The sequence below is a fragment of the Lissotriton vulgaris genome, chromosome 8, assembly GCF_964263255.1.
Source record: "Lissotriton vulgaris chromosome 8, aLisVul1.2, whole genome shotgun sequence".
Lineage (NCBI taxonomy): Eukaryota > Metazoa > Chordata > Amphibia > Caudata > Salamandridae > Lissotriton > Lissotriton vulgaris.
Genome location: NC_141696.1, coordinates 533,085,306 through 533,094,779, shown reverse-complemented (window position 1 = coordinate 533,094,779; position 9,474 = coordinate 533,085,306).

Genomic DNA, 9,474 nt, shown 5'->3' with positions numbered 1-9,474 from the left:
TGGTGGCAAGGTGTTACCAACAGTTAATTACCCTATTCCTCAGAGGATTTTAACAGCTGTTAATGCCCTAAGAAGCAGGCAGTAACACCTACTTATAATAGAGAGTGAGCACTATCTGATAACAGATCTTTATCCATTCTTCCTCTCAATATTTTCTCCACTACTATTTTATTTCATAACCCAAGGCCCCTTCTTGGAAGTGTATGCCTACACACTCTGGCATTCTAGTGCTTAGAAACCGACTCCCCAGACAGATTATCACTTTCTTTGTAGAGATGGATGGCCTCCAGCTTTGTAAACATCGTCCCGAGACGAGGATTTGATAAAAGAAAGCACCCCAAGGCTTGTAAAAAGCTTGCAAGAGTTGAGCAACTTCTTTGCCAACTTAATCACATGGGCAACAAAGCGTTGTGCAGTACAACCGGAAATGAAACTTAACATAGTAAGGAAGCCTCATACGCCCTGAGTGCGATGCCCAGGGGAGGACCCTGGCAAACAGGTTTATCGAGAGACAGAGAGAAACAAGCATTGGAAATGCAATAGGTCTCGGATTTATTTGAGTTAGAGCTAATGGCATTGTAAATGGCAATGTCTTTTAGCCATGTGTTTTGGAGTGTATGCATGTGGTGTGTAGTGGAATTATGTGGGTTGGATTGGAATTGTTAGTTTGTGTGTGTGTGATTGTGTTTGTGTGGTTGTGTGTGATTGTGTGTGTGGTAGTGTGTGTGGTTGTGTGTGAGCCTCTTGCATTTTCGTTACTTGCACCTCAGCCCATGGCATTCGGTCCTACATTGCGGCTCGGATTGGCCCCGCTTGGGCAATGCTTTATAATAGTGCGGCCAACAAGTAGTCATTTTGTAATAAAATACAACAATAATATTTTACTTATTTGTCCCTCGTAACAAAAAGTCTTACTCTCTATATTTTCATTAGGGAAAGATATCGCATGCACTTTTTGTCCTATGACCAATATCCCACACAATGTTACATTGAGACCAAAATTGAGAAAAACTCAGACAGATTACGGCTCTTGGCCCAGGCCTTCCAATGCCATATATATATATATACACATGTCTGGCCCATCAGAGTATCTTATCCTTTGTAGATGTTTATTCTTTCACTGTCCTCTTCCACTGGTCACAGATAGTCGAGCTTTGCCTTTATCCTAGGGTTTATCCTTCATTACTGACATACCTGTCTGTCCATCTACCTACCTATGCCTCTGATTCAGCGACCTGTCTACACATTTATCAATATCTATCCGCGGAGCCTGGGAAGGACAGGATGGAGGAAAGAGGATCTCCAGGCACCTAGACCCAGGGGGCAAGTAGCCTTGAGGAAAGGTAACCTTAGAGAGAATAACACCGGTTGGGCAGGAAAACAAGGGGCATAGAAACACAGGGACATGGGACAGAGGGAGCAGCGGGTTGTAACAGAGTAGGAGTGTTTTGGAAAAAACAGATACAACAACTTGAGAAAAAAAAAAAAAGAAGATAACGCATAAAAACAGGCAGGCCTGTGCCAAGTACAGGGAGAGGGGGGTCTCAATAAACGTTACTACTTGCATCAGGCTTTAGATGTGAATGAGAGTCAGTGTTTCCACCCAGAACACGGAAGGCAGTAGGCACTGCATGCGGATAAGTTCCTTGTTGAAGCGTGATGCGACCCCAGCCTGAAAAGCAGCAGGCACTTTCTGTGCACTTATAATGGTTGCATATATACTCGGACAGCCGAGTAGGAAGACAAAGAAGGGACAGCCGGGAAGGAAGACAAAGAAGAGACAGTCAGGTAGGAAGACACAGAAGGGACAGCCGGGTAGGAAGACAAAGGAGGGACAGCCGGGTAGGAAGACACAGAAGGGACAGCCGGGTAGGAAGACACAGAAGGGACAGCCGGGTAGGAAGACACAGAAGGGACAGCCGGGTAGGAAGACACAGAAGGGACAGCCGGGTAGGAAGACACAGAAGGGACAGCCGGGTAGGAAGACACAGAAGGGACAGCCAGGTAGGAAGACACAGAAGGGACAGCCGGGTAGGAAGACAAAGAAGGGACAGCCGGGTAGGAAGACAAAGAAGGGTCAGCCAGGTAGGAAGACACAGAAGGGACAGCCGGGTAGGAAGACACAGAAGGGACAGCCGGGTAGGAAGACACAGAAGGGACAGCCGCGTAAGAAGACAAAGAAGGGACAGCCAGGGAGGAAGACAAAGAAGGGACAGCCAGGGAGGAGGGTTAAGGTTCTTCTGGTAAAATAAACGATTTGTACCTTTTTCAGCAGGGAGGGCACTGAATGCGGACGGGGTCTAATCTGGAGGAGGGGGGGCTCGCTTGAAAACACCCCATTTTATCAACATCTGAGCACCAGAGGTGTAACAATGCGCCCCACCCCCCACCCCGCAGTGGGGGGGGGGAGGGGATTAGCTCCAGGGGGGTCCCTCAGCAATACTGGTAGGAGGTGGGCCGGAAGGTGGGGGGAGGGCTCCTTGTACTTTGCGGGGGTGCGAGGGGGGATTCAAGTTTCACTACCCCTCTGCCCAGCACCCAGACTGCCAGCAGTATGGGGGCTTCAGGGCGCTAGGCACAGATTGATGCCGGCGGAGCTTAGCTCACTGAGCTATCGTGCTGGCCTTCCAAGAGGTCAATGGGGAGCAGAAAACACCCCCCCCACCCCCCCCTCTGTAGAGACAAATTCAGTGTAAATGGGAGAGCAGCCGCCACCACCGAGGGGGCAGCATAGGGGGGGGGGGGACCCCGTGGGTTCAACAAGACACAGGGGCGTTGAAAGATGAAATACCGAAATCATGAAAGAAGTGCTGCAGCCATGTCTTAAGATCCCAGGACCACAGGACCCCACCCACACCCAGGAATCCACCAACACAGGGAGGAGGGGGGCGGCAACGACCACGGAGGGCCGTTACACTCACCCAGGATGATGGTCCTAGGCACAACTCCAGGGCAATTTAACATCCAAGGACATGGCTTCCGCCAACTTGTAAAATATTACCACTGTGGTTAAAACCTCAAAGCGCCCACGGACGGACCGACAGACCGCTGACAGGCCCTGGTCGAACCAAAGACCCCAGGGAGAGGGTGTGTGCTCACCACAGGGGCAGAGAGCACAGACCAGGGACTGGCACAGAACCACTGCCCCAGAGGCGGGAATCTAGGCGCTGCCTGTGAGCGCTGGGGCAGCCCGAAGCCTGGCTTTGGCTCGGCTCGAGGTGCTGTTGGAACCCACCAGGAGCCGAGCTTTCATGTGGCTTCTGTTACGTCAGAACTGCCGACTGCATAATTTCAAGTCCCGGCGTCCGCTCTACACCTGTGATCTTGGGCAGATCACTCAATCTCCCCGTGCTTGTGAACAATAACACTTCCGAAATGTAACCAGTGCTCGTGAAAAGCGCTCCGATGCCTTCTAGTGGAGTTCCCGCTACATAAAAAATGCACAAATAGGTAAAAACACATTCTTACTATGAGGAAACCTTACCTGATCGCTAGGCTCCAGCATTAAGTGATTTGCGCAGATTCACAGGATGTTGTGAAACGTCGAGAGTGAGACTGCTATCCCCTGCCCTCCGCCATCACGAAGTTGCACCAGTCTCTGCCCAGTCAGATTAGTTCTACCCCTGGAATCGCGCGGAGGTGGGGGCCGAGGGGGGTGTTTTAAAATAAAATAATAGGAACAAGGAAAGAGCCGAGTGAGGGCTGGATATGTTTAAAAAAAGAGGGATGTGACATAGGAAGCAAAGGACGAGCTGGAGTAGGGGCAGGAGAAGCAACACGGAGAATGAAGAAAAGCCGAGAGAGACGGGGGATTGGGGGAAGCAACACAGATCAAAGCCCGTGAATCTTAGCTCGTACAAATAAACAAACCAAAAAGAATAAAAGTTAAGAAGTTGCAGCCTCGAGAGTCATGTCAGTCGTGCTGCTTCAGTCCAGACCGGCGAAGGAGTACGCAGACCGTGAAAAGTAAATTTGCAAGATCAGTCGCCAAGCTCACTTTCACCTTACACAGTGTAGCTTGCTGACAAAGTAGTCAAGTGCTTCTGTGCCCCACAAACATGTAGTAAGCGCTATATAATTGCTGCAATACAATACACTAACTTTCAGCAAAATTCTGCAGGTCTTTAATGATCACGAGAAATCACACGAGCGCAGATGCTACAAACTCAAAATGAGTCCTGAAAAGTGAGCAGTCCCAGAGTGTCTGCCTTTAAGGAGAAGGTGGTAAACGAGACAATAAAATAGAACCCATATTCCCAAACCCTGCGTGTCCAGTGTGATTTCACCACTATGGTGGCATTTCAAGATGGCACGGCACTGAGTCAGCTGCGGTGATGTAGTGGCCGCGTGCAGCCATCTCAATGCAAGTTCTCAGAGTCCCACTTCAGTACTCCGTGTAATCCTGAGCAGCAGATGTTTTTTACCTTTGTCTCATTTGCATAAAGGGCTGAATGGATTCACGGAACAAGAAAAAACGCTTCACATGGTGTGAAGAGGTTTTAATGAGACCATCTGTAATACACAAACGGGGCGGGAATTCACACGCAAAATAATCCTATCTTGTGTCGCGACACTCACGCCCCCATTTATGCCGCGGCTGGTCCTGCGATAAGGGGGAGGGGTGGCACCCACACTGCAGGGGTATGGACCTCCATATTTTAATATCATGCACACAAACTTGAACTGTGAGTAACCGGATGCGTTTGTTTTCACCCCCTCCCCCCCCGTTGTTCAGTGGTAGCTCCCATCGTGGCGCACAGCATAAAGTTAAGAGAAGGTGCTAGATTGTGGCAGCGGATGAATGAATGCTGTTATAGCTAAAGACAAAATTTCGATCGATCCAGGGGGAGACATCCCTTCGCTGCAGTGCACACAACTGATCTGTGTGACGATCGTACTAAACAAATCCCTTTCACACGGGGAGGGGGGCGGAACGGACACACGGGGAGGGGGAGGAGGGGGCGGGAAGGCAAGATGAGCAACTGCACACGCACTTGGGAGGGGGGGGCGGGAAGCGGGAATGGACCCGAGCCGAGCTCCAGAAACAAATCCCTTTCACACGGGGAGGGGGCGGAACGGACACACGGGGAGGGGGAGGAGGGGGCGGGAAGGCAAGATTTAACATGCACTCACGAGGGCTTCCTCCGGCGGCCGTGGTCGAAAAACGGGAAACGTGCACAGGACAGCGAGGAGGGGGGAGGGGGGACGGCGGGAGGAGGGACACAGAGTAAGGCAGGACAGCAGCAAGCACGGCCCGGCCGGACCCGATTCGGGGGCGTTCCCGGCTTTTGGCTGACGTATCATGACGTAGCCAAAAGCCAAAGATTCTCGGGAATGCCCCCAAATCTGGTCCAGCCATGACGGACGCCTCTCTGTTCCAATGGCTAGCCTCCATTTATGGAGCTAGCCAATGAAGCAGAGGGGCGTGTTCAAGTCACCCATACTAGAAACTACAGATTTCTCTGGAGGCGGAGCTTACAGCTCCGTCCCCCAGCGAAACCTAAAAATGACTATTTTGCCTTGGGGGTGGGAGGATTTCCATGAGGAATTGAGCCCAGGCCCAGTGGCTACACCCACAAGGGAGTTCCCACTGAAACCATTTGCAACAGTTCATGTTGCAGGCAGTCGGTTGACCCACACAAGTTGGTTTTCATTTTGTTACGGACAAGTGGGAGAACTCGGAGTGGTGGGACCTTCGTGGATACCTGCTAATGCTGGAAGTTTACTTAACAAAAATGCAAGGACCATACAAGATTTTAGACACAACTTGAGACTTTCAGGACATTATAGTTAAGAAAATATAATGGGATTCACCACACGGGATTCCCCTGTGTCTTGGTTAAAGAGAGGTCTGGGTTTTTCAGATTTCCCCAGGTTGCTGTCCTGCCTGGGTCCAAATACCACAGCTATTCCAATTGCCAATTTCTCTATGCTGTCTTTTCTATTGTGGGTCTCCGGGTCAGCCACAAAGGTGGGATAGTTTTTATTGGGACACATGGGGGTGGTAGGAAATTTGAGTCCGCACAGACTCTGCACTTTCCTTTAAAGATTAGTAAAGAATGTGTTATTTTAAAGTTTGAGGTTGACCGGGCGTTTTTGTGAGGAAAACAGTTTGAAACTCGTTTAAAGGGTCATGGGGCAAGCAGAAGTGAGTCATTTTACTCTGGGAGAAAAGGAGGGGGGAGTCCTTAATTCTCACAGGTGTTTACAGCGGCGCTAAACCAAATAGTGTGAAAAGTAAATGTTTAAGAGAATGAATGCAGTGCTACAGGTGGGACAAAATAGCCCCTTAAACCCCAAAACAAGGAACAGGTGGTCTGAAATGATAAATCCTATGCGCACACAACAGAGTATAGAAAGTAGTAAAACACTGTTCTTGAAGTTCACAAATAAAGAAGAGAGTCCTTATCCGGTGTGGTTATTTATTAATGCAGTGTTCCTGTGCAAAACCAGCCAACACGTGTTTTGTCGATGGGTAGTGACACCCTTGACTTCTTCAGGGCTTCTGTGAGTGTGATGGGTGCTTAGACCTCTGAACCGGTGATATTGCCGACCTGGTTGGTCATGCAACAAACGTTAATTTCTGAGTAATCCGAGTGGTTACATATCTCAGATCCAGAGAGTGTATGGTCTGAGCCCCTAAAACAGATTGACACCAGGTGTGGCGCTTCCAGTATGAGTTCCGACAAAGAATAACAGACAGTAGAATAAGCCATCTGGTTTGTCCAAATTCAGGACCATGGCAAGTATGCCCAGTGTGTTCTTGGGATCGCTGTCTTGGAGCATGACCTACTATGGGTCCTGAGCAACTGGGTCAAATATCCTTTCAGTACCTGACTGTGGTAGCACGGGTTGAGTAGTCCAAGGCTGCTTCAGGGGGATTGTGGGTGGATGAGGTTAGATCTGGGGGTGGTCAACATTGGCTCACTGAGTTTCAACTTTATATACTCCTAATCTTCCGGTAACTCAATAAGCGGTTATCCTTTTTTTGTGCTTGATTAGGATTGTGATTGATCCCAAGTGGGTGTGTTCAATGCAGTGCCATGGCTACGCCAAGGTTCGGGTTTGAAAGGTCCAACCTTCCAATTCGAGCAGGAGTAATGAGAGCCTATGGGATTCCCTGGCCAATGTTCCCTCTAATGTAATCCTTGGTAGCTTCATGCTGTATTGACACATACTGTGGAGAGACTTCTTAGAAAGACTCGATTATTACACCTTTTCTTTTATTCCTCTTCTTGAAGATGCATAAGTAGGGATGTCACGTTGGTGTTAGAGCAGGGATAGATTAGTGCTTTATACTCATGAACCCTTGATACAGGGAAATTTGGACTCCTGCTTTCTGATCCTCTGCAGGAGTCTCAAAGGCCAAGACAAGCACCACCATTTAGTTTGCAACTAATTACAGGGGAGGGGCCCAAACCCGAGGGCAACACAAGGCCCCTCCAGCCAAGAGGACTTGCTTGAACCTTTCTGCAGTCTCCGACCTCAGGCTCCCCTAACCGCAGCCCCAGAGCCAGCCACATCACCGGGTCAACTCACCAATGTCACGGGAGGGTGTGGCAGGGGGGGGGGGGGGTCATCTGTCCACTCCCTCGACGCAAGGCAAGCGGGACGGCCGGTTTAGTATCTGCTGGGCCTCACTCCACCCAGCCTGAAGCAAGGCCTCTCCCGTCTCTCCAGAGGGGCAGGCCGATGACAGCACTGCCAGCAACTGGGCAAGTCTCCTTCTAGAGACCCGGGCTGTAGGCTAGGCTCCCACGCCAGTCGGGGGCCCAAGCACCAAAACAGCAGTACAGTGAGCGGCGGGGTGCAATCTCACAGGACTCCTCACACTACCGGCACAAGTCATCGATCTCCCCGCACGTCATTACCAGGCCTTGTGGGCCCCACCTGCCATCTTCCCTAGTTATGTGGCGCTGGGACCACTCCAAGGTGCCCCCAAAAGTACAGCACAGAGGGTGCTGATCTCTCCTTGGGCCTTAGGGAGTTTGGGTCATATCGGTACCATGGCTACATGCAGTTCTGGCAGGATTGTAAGCGGACGTAAGGGGATTTTCCCCCAGGGCGGCCTTGGAGCTTCTTTAGCTCAAGGCCATCTTAATCGGCAGCTAGCCACATCCCCACTAACAGACAGATATATGGCATTTGTTACATTGTAAGAACCATATCAAACTAATATGGTTACAGGTGCACAGAGTTCTGTGTAGACGCAACACATGCTACCTTGCAACGTGGTGCAAGGGTGCATGCCTTTGAAAACTGTATCAAATTTCTATCCTGAAAGGGCCACTCTCTGAAACAAACAAAATTGCCAGGGGCATGGTTGTCTTGCTTCACCTTTCGGATAATACAGAATCTCCCACATGGTGCTCAAAACACACGGCGGATCAGGAGACATAAACATAACACCTTTAGAAAACGGTTTTATTATACAAAATGCAAAGACTCTCTTTTTAGAATAAGGCTTGGGGTTTTATTTTACACAATGCTCTCTAACAAACACTTTCCCAGATTCCAAAATAACAACATTCAAATATATATATAGAGATATACATGTTTATATGGATGCAATAATAACACACTTGGTAAATGCAACAGTTAAATGCATGAATAATACAATGAATAAGCAAGCAGCAAATAGGAGATAAAACTCAAGCAGATATAATGGGGCGTCCTGCAAGAGATAAGAAAGATGTATACACTGAATACATCAAATGATTACTTTGGATGTGCACCTCACTCATTCAGACATCACAAAGTATACACCTCAAATGATCAAAGTCACTGGCCACACATCACAATGGCAATAATCAAAACTCAACACTTCACCTAGTACCAACACTGCATTTTAGCCCACTTCTGACCGGGGAATTACAGAGGGGCATAGGAGCCTCAGCAACCAGGGTTCCGCTGCACTGAAGTAGACGTGTCCGTCCCCAATCTGATTCCAAAACCCTGGTTTCTAAGTCAACAACCCTCAGCTTTATAATCTCAAAACAAACACTAGAAGGTTCAAGAATTGTCCTTCCCGCACAAGGAAACTTACTAGGACTGGTCAGCTTCCAAAGTACGCATTCCATGGCTGGAAGAAGTTCCCTCGAAAGCCTTCCAGGGTACGTTAAACAATCTCTCACAAAAACAATTCTTGAACATGGTTTACCCAAACAACTTGCAAGCACGGCTGTGCATGCAGATAAAGCTCAAGCCAGGCAGAGTCAGAATTCAGGATGACATGAGGCCATGTCAAAGGCAATAGTATGAACCTAATAATACTACCAATGTACAACACAGTGCACATTGGTGCACCACTGCTCTTAGCACTGCACTTCGAGACCAAAAAGTACATTCCACACCTCTCTCTTTCTAAAGCACATCCCACAGGTTCTGGTCTTGGCAAGGCTGTTCTCCTCCGTGACAGCTCCCACTGAAAGACTGTAAGATTACAAGAAATAAACCTTTAAGAGAAACAAGGCA